Source organism: Haliotis rubra, unplaced genomic scaffold (genome assembly GCF_003918875.1).
Source record: "Haliotis rubra isolate DU_JTF1 unplaced genomic scaffold, ASM391887v1 Scf536, whole genome shotgun sequence".
NCBI lineage: Eukaryota > Metazoa > Mollusca > Gastropoda > Lepetellida > Haliotidae > Haliotis > Haliotis rubra.
The window spans coordinates 635,532-648,276 of record NW_025767231.1 but is presented as its reverse complement, the minus strand read 5'-3'; the positions used below and the strand labels follow the sequence as shown (position 1 = coordinate 648,276).

Here is a 12,745-nt window from a genome sequence, read left to right as displayed (position 1 = left end):
TTATAGTTACAATGTGCTCAGCTATTGCCTTTCGGAAATTCTTATGGAAGGAGCGCAGCTCATTTACATGGGTTCCACTGTTCCCCTGGTAGTTGTATTTGCAACATCTGTCTAAATTACAAGGGGCGGTGGGGTAGCCTAGTGGTAAAAGCATTGGCTAATCACACCAAAGACCTGGGTTCGTTTCACCACATGGGCACAATGCGTGAAGCACATTTCTGGTGTCCCCCGCTGTGATATTGCTGGAATATTGCTAAAAGCGGCGTAAAACCAAACTCACTCACTCACTCACTCACTCAAATTACATACTAATGTGTCATTATATCTACTGATTACATATTTAAAGATAGCGAAATCACAGCACACAAATAGCATTGCAACCTTTAAGTTGATACTACAGGATACATATTGCAGTCTTGACAAGAATTCATTAGTGACAGAAGGCAAGCTCCAGTCCCCTCAGTGCCACAGTGAGATTCTAGACGCTGTCAGGAGCCATTGTGTCCTGCTTGTGCTCAAGAAACCTGAGACACATTATCACTGAATCTGAAATCAGCATGCTTGATTACGATATTGACTGCTAAATACATCCATGTGCAATTTTCATCAATTTCAGTAAAACCACATCTAATTGTTTGAAACTCAATCCTCTAATGATGAATTTGGGGACAATCATGATTTAAGTCAAACAGGAAATTTTCAAAAGTGGTTAAAATTAGATATTCTCCATTGACAAATTTAAGTCATTTGAGAGCAATAAATTTTGAAATTTTAACTTCAAGTGGATTTCATGGAAATGTACCGTTAACGCTGATTACATTAATTACTCTTGGGAAAAGTCTAAAAAATTAATGAGCATTCAATCAATATTGCATTCATATGCTACGACAAGTTTCATTTCGCATTTACACCTTGCAAACTGCTGAGACAACCACTGATTCACTGTGCTGGCCAGTGTTACCTCCTTACATTCAAGAGCATCTAGTCACCAGAAGAACCCCATACCCAGACATGGGGAAGTAGAAGCTTTAAGTTAACTGTTACAAGAGTTGGAAAAACCATGAAACCTGTAAAATACTACAAGACATTTCTGGAAATAAATCAGGTTCCTCCTGACTTCATGACTTCTTATTCTTACATATATGAAGCACTAATTGCAGTAAGTACCCCTGATATTGTTCCAATTGTGTTAGTGTATGGTATTCCCTCCTCAGGTACATGGGAAGAAGGCAACCCCAGTGGCACGGAGCAATCTAACGTAGTACAGGGATGTTTGTACCGGGTATGTGGAACTACAGACAAACATGCCACGATAGAGTTCTCAATGCAAACACTGTTTCAAAGATCTTCCAAGTTGCAGTACATGTGTCACAAGGTCTACAGACTTACATTGACATTGGGTATTACAAAATGAATACAAATAGAGTATTTGAGAAAGTTCCTTGATACAACCCTGAAACTGTTTGTGGAAGAATCCACAGAGGTTACCATGCAGGTGTATTTTGGTTTATTCTGCTTCCAGATACAACCCCGAAACTGTTTGTGGAAGAATCCACAGAGGTTACCATGCAGGTGTATTTTGGTCTATTCTTTATCTAGATTCAACCTTGAAACTGTTTCAACAAAGATACACATTTGTATCTCAATGACCACTGAACAAGGATTTGATGTGTCTGATACAGAGAACACTGAATCTAGTAGAGAGGTCAAATTCCAATCCTTTTGCCAGAATGAATAACATTTACCTCTGAGTAGATATTGTTCTATATTTCCCGAAACAGACACTTAAGGCTTATGGACAAACAGTTCTGTAAGATACAGCACTTGGAGTGAGAAGCTACCCACCTGGGAGCTGCCAAACTAACAATGCTTGCTAGAAGCTTCAGTCTGCTATACCAACCCTATTGTGGCAAGAATCTGGCAACATAGCCTCTGCATAGTTTCACCTGGAATCACAAGCTATTTTCTCAGTGTTTATCACAGATTTATCCCTCTTATCATGCTGTGGAAGTGGCATACCTTTCCCCAATACCACCTGTTAAACACACCACCTCCAACCACATTCCCCACAAGGTACAACCAGGTACAATGCTCCTTCTGACATGCACATTGCATCCTTCTGAATATACACTGCATCCTTCAAGATGAATATTTGAGTGAGTGACAATAATATGACTATAAACAACTATTACTTGCAATTTATGATACAAGTAATTCTGCCAAAATGATAGTGTAATATAACAAATAGTGTGAGTAATAAATCCCCAATATTTGAGGACCAGGAACCTTTAGAGACAAAATCCTTACAGTCAGTGTACAGTACATGATGTTCTTCAGCACCTTGAAATTCACCCCTTACCCCACCCCAATACTGACCACCTAATATGAATGTTTAAAATCTGTCCAACACTCGGACGACAGGCCACAACACTGGCTCCAATTCTGAATAAAACATCCGGGTGTTCTGAACATTAATCTATTGACACATACAACAGCTGCATTTGACAGACACTTATGTTGTTCATGCACACAATAGCATCATGCACATACAGTGTCTGAAGAAGCAGAGTGGGACTTGCCCCAGCACTGGCTGCATGTCTTCATGCATATTCTCCAGGAAGCCACTGACCACGTTCCCGCAAACAAGTGTGACCAAGACATCTTAGTTTGTGTGTGGGTGTGTGTGCATGTGTCTATAATGATGATATATATCATTAAACAGACATTGACTGTATCGGAGTATGTCACATGTATCACTGTAAGTGTTCAGACAACAGCAATTAACAATTCATGACTTTTCCTGGGGCTGCTCCATTCAACTGCAGTATCTAGACAAGCCACTTCGATTACTTCAGTACAAAATAATTCTGGATCCAGTCTTTCATGGTTACACTTCCATACAATTTCTCCTTAAACAATTATTGATTATGAAATTATTATGGCTTAGACATCGAGATTTAAAAAGAAATACTGTATATATAATTCATATCACACCTATTAGGTTAATATTGCATATGGTGTGAAAAAAAATTGTGCGGTATATAGGTGTGAAATTACTGTGGCACAAGGTACTACATTAAAGATTGCAGGATATCTTAATTTATTATTTCATCATAAAATGTACAAATTCGTTCAATGTAATTCACAGCAGCAAACCTGTGACCATTAGGAAATGTCTTGGAGTATAGCAGGTGTTGTAGTGGACAGTGGTCACAGCTGGGCAGGGGGACAGATATCGACACTTGTGTCAAGTATGATTCAACATGAGTACACATTATGTAGACATCTTGCATGCAGTATGAGATGGATGACTGTATTACTCATAGCCAACTACACCACTACATCTCTTAGTCACTTTACAAGGCTCCAATAATCAACAGTGTCCCTAGTGATACACAGAAACATGCACCTACACACAGAGAACACGGGAGAACAACAGAGCCATGTGTAAGTTCTATTTATAGCAGCCTTTGTCAGTGTGCGTATTCCGCTAACAGGTTTCTACAGACACCCATTCACAAGAATTTACCTGCAAAGTGCAGCGCTCGCCTGATTGCTCCAAAATCCTGAATATATTCTCCTCACAAAGTGAAAATATTATCCAAAGCCTTGTGAACCCATATTGTGAGTATTTTCAGTCAAGTCATGGTGTATGTGATGGGCAAGCTCTCTCCTCATCCTCCATGGTGCCTCTCACGAGTAGGACCCAGTTACTCAGCCGACCATGAACTAACAGTAACCAGCATTGAGAAGGCTCCACACGCTGCCTCTGCCTGCCTGCGTGCCTGCTTGCCTGCCTGTCTGTTGGCCTGCGTGCCTGCCTGCTCAGGAAGGCTGCACAGCCGAGACAAAGCACGTGCTTGCCGTGAGCTATTCCTGCTGCTGGTGCTGCTGCATGCATGCGCCGGTATTGATGGAACAGTTAACAATGTCTCTGTGTGGAACTACTCCACTTTTTTCTCTCTCTCTACGTCACGTGGCTGCCTCTGAATGGGAAAGTACCTTTGCCTTGCACATGGGTTTCTCGTAACCATGGTGATGCAATGATTGACACAAGCTCATCAATGTTAATGATTATGATGATAATTGAGTGTATGACTGCCTGACTTACAGGATCTCCAGCCAGCCTTCAGAGAGGTATCAACAATAGGCGATGCTAGTATTTGTGGGCCACATCTTAATGACCAACCTCAAAATGCTATTTTTAGCTGGATTCAAAACAGTGTGTGAATCCATTTTTGCACCATGATTGATTGGTAATTGCACATGTTGAAATGAAATAAATATCACTTAATGAGAGCTGCTGAGAAAAAATTATTCTCAAAATGATATAATTGATTTCTTGCAGAGGGAATCCTTTCAAAAAGACCAAGGAGTCTTTCTAAAAGCATCGATCCCCTGAAATTGACATCTGTTTGAGCATTTGAACGAGCACATGTTTGATATTGAAGGACTGTCATCAATCTTGGCACATCAATCAGAGGCATTGCTAATAGCAGGCTCCATGCCTCCTTTACACACAAGGCAGGCTCCCTGTGATCTAATCACGTACATTGCGTAGGAAATATACACCCGTCAGCCAATACTTCAGTGGCACAGTGTCTGGAGATCTCAAGGTCAGAGGAAATCTTTGGTCTTCATTACCTAATAGGGCAGGAATAATGAAACACCTGCCAGGTAGAATTTTAATAAGCATGACTCATTATTCGGTTGTCATGTGTTATTCAAATCAACATGGACTATGGTACAATTATCATAAATTGACTCACACATGGATTGAAACAGAGCAACTATGGATCTCGTTATCACATTCAAACATATCAATTAGGAGAAAACTCTAGTCACGTTCATAAAACTCTCACTCACTAATAATGCTAGAATGACTGTTTCAGTGCACAACTTCTGATAATAGGCATTGTGCGACAAACGTTTTACGATTTACAAAAAGATAAATGGATAGGTCGCCAACTTAATTAAGCAGTGTGGCCACTATCTAGGCCATTTCTCCTAGAAATTAAGATTATATTGGTACAGCTAAATATCATGTCATATGATATATAGAGAATCTCACCCAAGTGTCTTCTGATATCAATTATATCAACACGAGTTGATAAAGTTACAAATATCCGAGGCTTGCCGAGGATAGTTTTACTTTATCATCCAAAACTGTGTTCCACAGGAGATATCGCTTGTGTGAGATCAAACGATATCTCCTAGGAGATATCGTTTTGACAGTAGACTTTGTACAATGCCCTGACAATGCTATGACGTCATGTACTTGATGACGTCACAATGCTATGACATCGCTGCACTGCAAGTCTAATGGCAGTACCATGTCCAGAGATGTACATTTTTCATTGAAAATTAATGAAGAGTGATTTTGGATGATAAATAGAATCTCACCCTCGTGTCTTCTGATATCAAATATATCAACACTCGTTGATAAAGTAAAAATATCCTCGGCAAGCCTCGGATATTTGTAACTTTATCAACTCGTGTTGATATAATTGATATCAGAAGACACTTGGGTGAGATTCTCTATTTATCATATGACATGATATTTATCTCCTAGGAGATATCGCTTGATCTCACACAAGCGATATCTCCTGTGGAACACAGTTTTGGATGATAAATATGTTCACATTTAAACAATTTACACAAAACCATGCCGGCGTTATTTACTGGTGGTAATGAAGTCCTGTAGCTGTGACACAGAATAATCTGGTGTCTGGGTATTGATACAGCTAGTAGATGACAAGAAACACCCATACATCCCTCTGTTTGCTGGCAGTAATTGCTGGCCTGTCTGCCTGATGGTGACTGACTGCCACCATGTTCATTTCACATGTTAATTTGGCCTGTGACCAGCGCTCGGTTCATTAGCACACAAAAAAAGATGACCAGCACAGGGTGTTCACACTCCCCACAAAACAACATCTGTTGTGTGCCTGGAGGAACACTGTCACCCCTTGTGGACACTATGGAATCATCTGCAACTGAGAATGGTACAGTTCATTAGATTTCCAGGGATGTGAAGGACTACAGTGGAAAGGGAAGATTAAGAATTTATCGGAAATCTCACCATAAAGCATTGTGTCATATTGATTGTGTCAGCCCCCAACACAATGTTCCTGTCATCACTAAATCAAGCCTGATTGTGTCCATAGAAACAGATTATCACCATTAAAAAAAGAGTTTCACAAGAAAATATCTGGACAGACTTTTCTTAATGCATGCTTTTTATTTTGGGATTAGAAATTTGCATTTTCATGTTCCTTTTACAGTTCATGTGTTTGCAAGTGCAGAACTATATTGCAGTTAGTGACATCCTTCAAGACATATAACCGAACAGTTGTGTACCTCAACTGAATATTACCTTAAACTTGTCTCCACCAGTTCAAATGATATCTAAAATATCATAAATCAACATTACATAGTCCAGGTACATGCCTAAATAATCTCAGACCTCAAGAGAACATCACACAAGTTTCTACCATATACTGTAAACGTATTATATATCGTGCAGGTATAATTTTCGCACAAAATATTTTACCGCGAAAATTTATACACAGCGAATAAATCTTTCATTCATTCATTGTATTATTTACAGGGATTAAGATTACCGTGTGTATTTGAGCCGGATTAAATAGTAATCAGCTGTGCACACGTATCCCGGCGATCAAGTTCAAACATGCACAATAATATAACGGGACGAATTCTGAGGCAGTCATCAGTAAAATATAATACAGAATACTATTATTTAACCCAACGAAATATATACTAGCATTGTGTAATTTTAATTACAGTTTTTGCTTTATAAATGTAATATATATATAATCAACACTAACGTTATACGGACCCTCATGAACGTGGTAAGTTGGAATGGGGTAAAATAAGGGTATGTTATTTATTCATTAAGATTTTATTTATATTTATTTCTGCGTATCACGAAATGAATCACAAAAAGCTTCATATACGGTAGAATTTCATTTCCTTGATAGTCAATTAGCACATCAATCATCACATTCACAACAACCCGTGTTTGAAATTATGCGACTACGACTTCGGCCTCAGTGTCATCTTTGCAATCATTTGGATCTGGAGGTCCAGGAGTCTTGGGGGTAGGTGCTTTCTAAGGCCTAAGACACAGCTGGCAGTTCCAGCAATTACTGACTGCGCGAATAATTGACCGCGCGATGTAGTCTAAACTGTCAATTCCGCGAAATTGGCACCAAGCAAAAAAAAGTATGTTTACAGTAGTCTACATCCAATTAAATCTGCTGTTCATAGGTCATGTGGGTTATGCGATCAAAGTCCTCAATTATTTTTACCTTATTTCAGGGCTCCAGATAACTTTTGGGGGTGTGGGTGTACTTACACCTCATATTGCAAGTGGAGGTGTACTGAGAATTTTGAAGGAGTACTGACATGGTTTTGTGTGAGCGAGCTGGTGATGTGGTTTGTTATTTATAATATTAAACTTTTCAGCTGTTAAACTTTATGTATGTTAGATGTACAAAGGTATTTATGTGCGTACATGATACGCTTGAAATCTTATGTTATGTCGTACGTCATTGATTACGGCTGTATGCCCCTTATCTGTAGCCCTGATATTTCACAGACGATCCACTCACTCACTTGTCATGGTTCACGATCATATATATGGATACTGCTGAATAACAGGAAGTAGAACATATATAGTGTGGCCACTATGAAGGCAATGCCCAAATCTATATTAGCCTTAATGTCTTAAGATGTGTTCAACAACATCCTTAGATGCAGTGCTCAGTGTTTCTATATGCAGAGCTTAACATCATTTGATTCTTTGCTAAATGTCCTCAGATGCAGAGCTTAATGTCCCTATTCGCAGAGCTCAGCATATGACAATTCCAAACTAAATGTCCTCAGATGGAGGGATAATGTCCCTATATGCAGATCTCAGAATGTTACAATTCCAAGCTGAATGTCCTCACATGCAGAGCTAAATGTCCCTATATGCAGAGCTCAGAATGTTACAATTCCAAGCTGAATGTCCTCACATGCAGAGCTAACTGTCCCTATTCGCAGAGCTCAGCATATGACAATTCCAAACTAAATGTCCTCAGATGGAGCGATAATGTCCCTATATGCAGATCTCAGAATGTTACAATTTCAAGCTGAATGTCCTCACATGCAGAGCTAAATGTCCCTATATGCAGAGCTCAGAATGTTACAATTCCAAGCTGAATGTCCTCACATGCAGAGCTAACTGTCCCCATATGCAGAGCTCAGAATGTTACAATTCCAAGCTGAATGTCCTCACATGCAGAGCTAACTGTCCCTATATGCAGAGCTCAGAATGTTACAATTCCAAGCTGAATGTCCTCACATGCAGAGCTAAATGTCCCTATATGCAGAGCTCAGAATGTTACAATTCCAAGCTGAATGTCCTCACATGCAGAGCTAACTGTCCCCATATGCAGAGCTCAGAATGTTACAATTCCAAGCTGAATGTCCTCACATGCAGAGCTAAATGTCCCTATATGCAGAGCTCAGAATGTTACAATTCCAAACACAGTGTCCTCAGGTGTGGAGGTAAATGTCCCTATACGCAGAGCTCAGCATCTGACAATTCCAAGCTAAATGTCCTCAGATGCAGAGCTAAATGTCTTCAGATGCAGAGTTCAGTGTCCCAGCAGGAGTCCATGATCTGACTACAATCACAACCATCACAGAAACAAGCCATCACATTCCAGTTGGTGTCTTCAAGTTGTTTTACATGGGAAACATGCCATTTATCCACAGACTATGTATGCTATGTAAAAGACCAGGGTACTTGGTCACCCTACAGAACAGCATCCCAAGAAACCAACTAATTGCAGCTGACTAGATGATGGGGCAGATTGGAATTTCAAAGCTTGAATCAGTCATTGGCAGCAATTTTCAAGTCGAGAGTCAAAGGCATTTTGAGATGACACAGGAATTAACACATCTCCTGCTAGAGAGGGATCCTATGATGTTTCCAGATAAAATTACAGCTACTTTACACAGGCCATTAGAGTTGAATGATTAAACACACAGTGGCAGATAGAGCTTGTTATGCACATGACAGATGTATTTCATCACATCAGATTGAAACAAAGTGGATCAAGATACCCCACAGAACACACATCCACAAGAAGGCATCAGTCAAATTATATTCTTTAAACCCAGGTTTTCATCTGTGACTATGACTGGAGCTGTATTCAAGTTGTGGATCCTGCTGATAACAAAGTATGATCAACAGAAAAGCTTTACAATTATCACTGCTTATTGCTGTTGTCAGATGTATCGTTTCGCATGAAACTTGAATGTGTCTGGGGGTGTACATGTGTGTCTCAGTTCCCGCGGGGCCATGTAGGGAACAAGGTCCACTTGTTGTAGGCGGTAGTGAACTGGTGGAAGTGTCTGGACAGCATGGTCACTTACTCCCTCCTGGAATCAATGTTAGCTCAGCGGTAACCACAGAGGAGACCAAGTGGATAGACTAATGCTTAGTTTCTATATTGGATCATTGGATGAAGAGATATTTACAAAAAACCGGGTCCACATGCATTTCATGCCAAACTATAGTGGTCTGTTAAACACCACAACATTTCAGCCAACCAGTCATACCAAAATATAATGAAAAGGAGCCCAGGGACTTTCTTCATTTTGAGCCTGAAACTGTAGAAATCTGGACTTGCCACATTTTCTAGACTTGCATAGGCTTTCTTGGATATATTTGTTTCAGGGTTTGTACGACAGACTATCCACTTAGTAGTTTGTCTACAACCTGTCCTGCAATGGAAAATCTAAACATGAAGCAATTTTAAGACTGGGGATCCTTTTCAATAAAAATAGAATTATTTGTTTCTATCAAAATGATATATATACAGAAACTAAGCATTAGTCCATCCACTTGGTCTCCTCTGTGGTTACCGTGGAGCTAACATTGATTCCAGGAGGGAGTAAGTGACCATGCTGTCCAGTCACTTCCACCCAGTTCACTACCGCCTACAACAAGTGGACCTTGTTCCCTACATGGCCCCGCGGGAACTGAGACACACATGTACACCCTCAGACACATTCAGATATTAGCATCACATCACATAAAGGACAATTAGGATGACTTCACAAAACTCACATATCTCATGTGCAACCTTCTCAATGGTATGATTCTTGAAACTTTATTCCCCTGAAAACCTGTACTGCAGAACTATATAGATGCGGCACATACTGCACCCCTTTTCTCCCCACCCTGTCTTCCACCCTGGTGGCCTATCTGTCTCAGTTGGAGGGGAAATTGACAAGTAACTGACAGTGTGTATTTCCCACATTGCATGAGATGTGCCTATTTCCCAGCATTGATTCAGTCTGTGGGTTGGCCTGTAGGGACCCAGGGCAGATGCCCAGGGAAAAAGAAGTACCCAATCTGCTTAAGAGTGTGATTACATTGAAATGGAGAAGACATCACTGTCATCTTGATTACTTAAACAAGCAAAAAAAATGTTTTGAATTGAAACTGACCCCAGTTTGTAATGTCCTCCATATGTCAGGGGGATCCACAGGGCCTATTTCCTCTCTTCTCTGTACAAGTCCATGTCAATCTCCAGTCAAGTAACGTCATGGTAATAGAATATACAACATCACAATAATCTCTAGCCAGTCGCCATGACCATCTGGTCCACTTCTGTCCTTCCAAACAAATTTAAATTATCTTAATTCTGTCCACAGCATATTCACCCAGATGCTTCCCAAAGCATTATTCATGAGCATTTGATAAATATTATCTGTGATCTAATCATGCTCAAAATGTTGCATCTAAAATGTATCAAAGCACCAAGGGCATTCATGGTGTTCCACACACAAGAGGTTGACAATAAGTACATATTTCATCAGCATGTTACTGTCATTAAAAGCTAGAAAACACACTCATTCAATCAAATCAGACCATTACGCCTATCTCAAACTATCCAAAACATTCAAATATTCCCCAATGACCATCATGTTATCACAATTTCCATGTATCTTATCATCATTTATCAAATCTTTCTATCTTTTATATCCATCCTTTCATTTCAATACATTTTTGTAATATTTCACCTTTATCATTTTTTTATCACTCTATCATTTTGTCCTGTTACATGTCATGACATTGGAAACATTAGTGTGATAAACCTGGGAGATGGAAGCGTTCACTATTCTGCTGATCAAGCTACAATACTATCTGCATTATCAAGCATTACCACAAGCATCATAGTACAGACTACAATCACCAGATTGCTCTCTACTAATTCAAAGTGAGACGAAGTGTATCAGCTTCCCTAAGATACACACTAATGACAAGTTAATTGCACATAATAAATGGCCATGTTGTTTCATATTTCAAGGGCTGACATTCAAAGTAACACACAGCTGCTTAAATCATGCATTGTAATTAGCAAATTGCAGTTGTAATTTTGGGCCTCATTTGTGTCATGAACACATCCTTGAACTTGTGTTGATCTGAGGTTTATGGAATCATCCAATGTTTTGAAAAATCTATTTTAATTAACATCTTCAGTGTCCATGAATCTTTTCACTTTGATTCAAATTAAAAATCTAATTTGGGTAATTTCATTTCAAGGAATATGTTTATTCATGCATGAAAGTATCAATGAAAAGACTTTAAATATGACTAAGGTTTGTTTATAAAATTAAAAAAGTAGAACTTGGGCAAATTTAAACAGGAAGACACAAACTACCACAAAACTTATGGAAAAATTATGAAAGATAATGATTTGCTGATAAAAGGTTTTCAAGATGATGCTAATAAGTTTACATGATAATATGCAATATCTTAAAAGAAACCCCATTCAGTGTCACATTAGCTGATCATTTCTGTAGTTTGAATCTCATTATGAACATTGTTGACAAACTATTTCTTGAAAGTTCTTCTCACCTACTGTACAAGTTAACTGGGAAAACATAAGTGTTGAAAGACCACAAAGGAAACACTACAGGAATTTAACCAAGCAAATGTCTTGGTATCATCCTCATAGGGCATGCCTAATGTCTTCCTGTGGTGTTGTGAGACAAATGACACCATAGAGATGACCTCATCAGAACATCATATCAGAAAGCTCCATACAGGCTCCATCAGGAGCTTCTGTACAGAAGACCTCATCAGAAGACTCCATACAGAACACCTTATCAGAAGACCCAATACAGAAGATCGCATCAGAAACCTCCATACAGGAGACCTTATCAGAAGACTCCATACAGAAGACCTTATCAGAAGACCCCATACAGAAGATCTCATCAGAAACCTCCATACAGGAGACCTTATCAGAAGACACCAAACAGGAGTATTTGTTACCGGGGTAGTAGCCTCTTGTGACAGGAGCATGCCATCCAATGGTCATCACTGTCCAAGTCAAGAGGGGGAGGAGAGCCAAACCAAGCCAGGACAGAATACATGTCCATGCATGTAAACCCCACAGTGGCCTCCGTCTCTGCCAAACCATCCTGTATCTCCACATGCAGCCTAACTGTACCGAATGCTGTTGGTATCGAGCATGTAACTGATGGAAAACTCCACAGAAGCCTTCAGTAACAAATTATATGTACAGACACATCATTAAAGACCAGATACAAAACCTGTCAGGCACAGAACGTCTAAACTGTACTTGTGATGTTCTTCCGTTTGATGCATGTACAGCCACGACAAGTCACATAGTATGCATAAGGTGTCATCGGCTGAAGG

General features: G+C 39.6%; 1 protein-coding gene across 10 annotated transcripts in view; it reads right to left on the bottom strand.

The window, feature by feature from the left end:
- LOC124253232 overlaps nucleotides 1–12,745 on the bottom strand; it is a 176,970-nt gene that overhangs the window by 49,004 nt on the left and 115,221 nt on the right. The window contains exon 1 of one of the 10 annotated variants that reach the window (XM_046686967.1): nucleotides 3,530–3,918. The exons of the other annotated variants lie outside the window; for them this stretch is intronic. The gene's annotated coding sequence lies outside the window, so the exon portion shown is untranslated. Of the gene's footprint in view, nucleotides 1–3,529; nucleotides 3,919–12,745 lie in introns of those variants that run through there. 10 annotated transcript variants of the gene reach the window in all.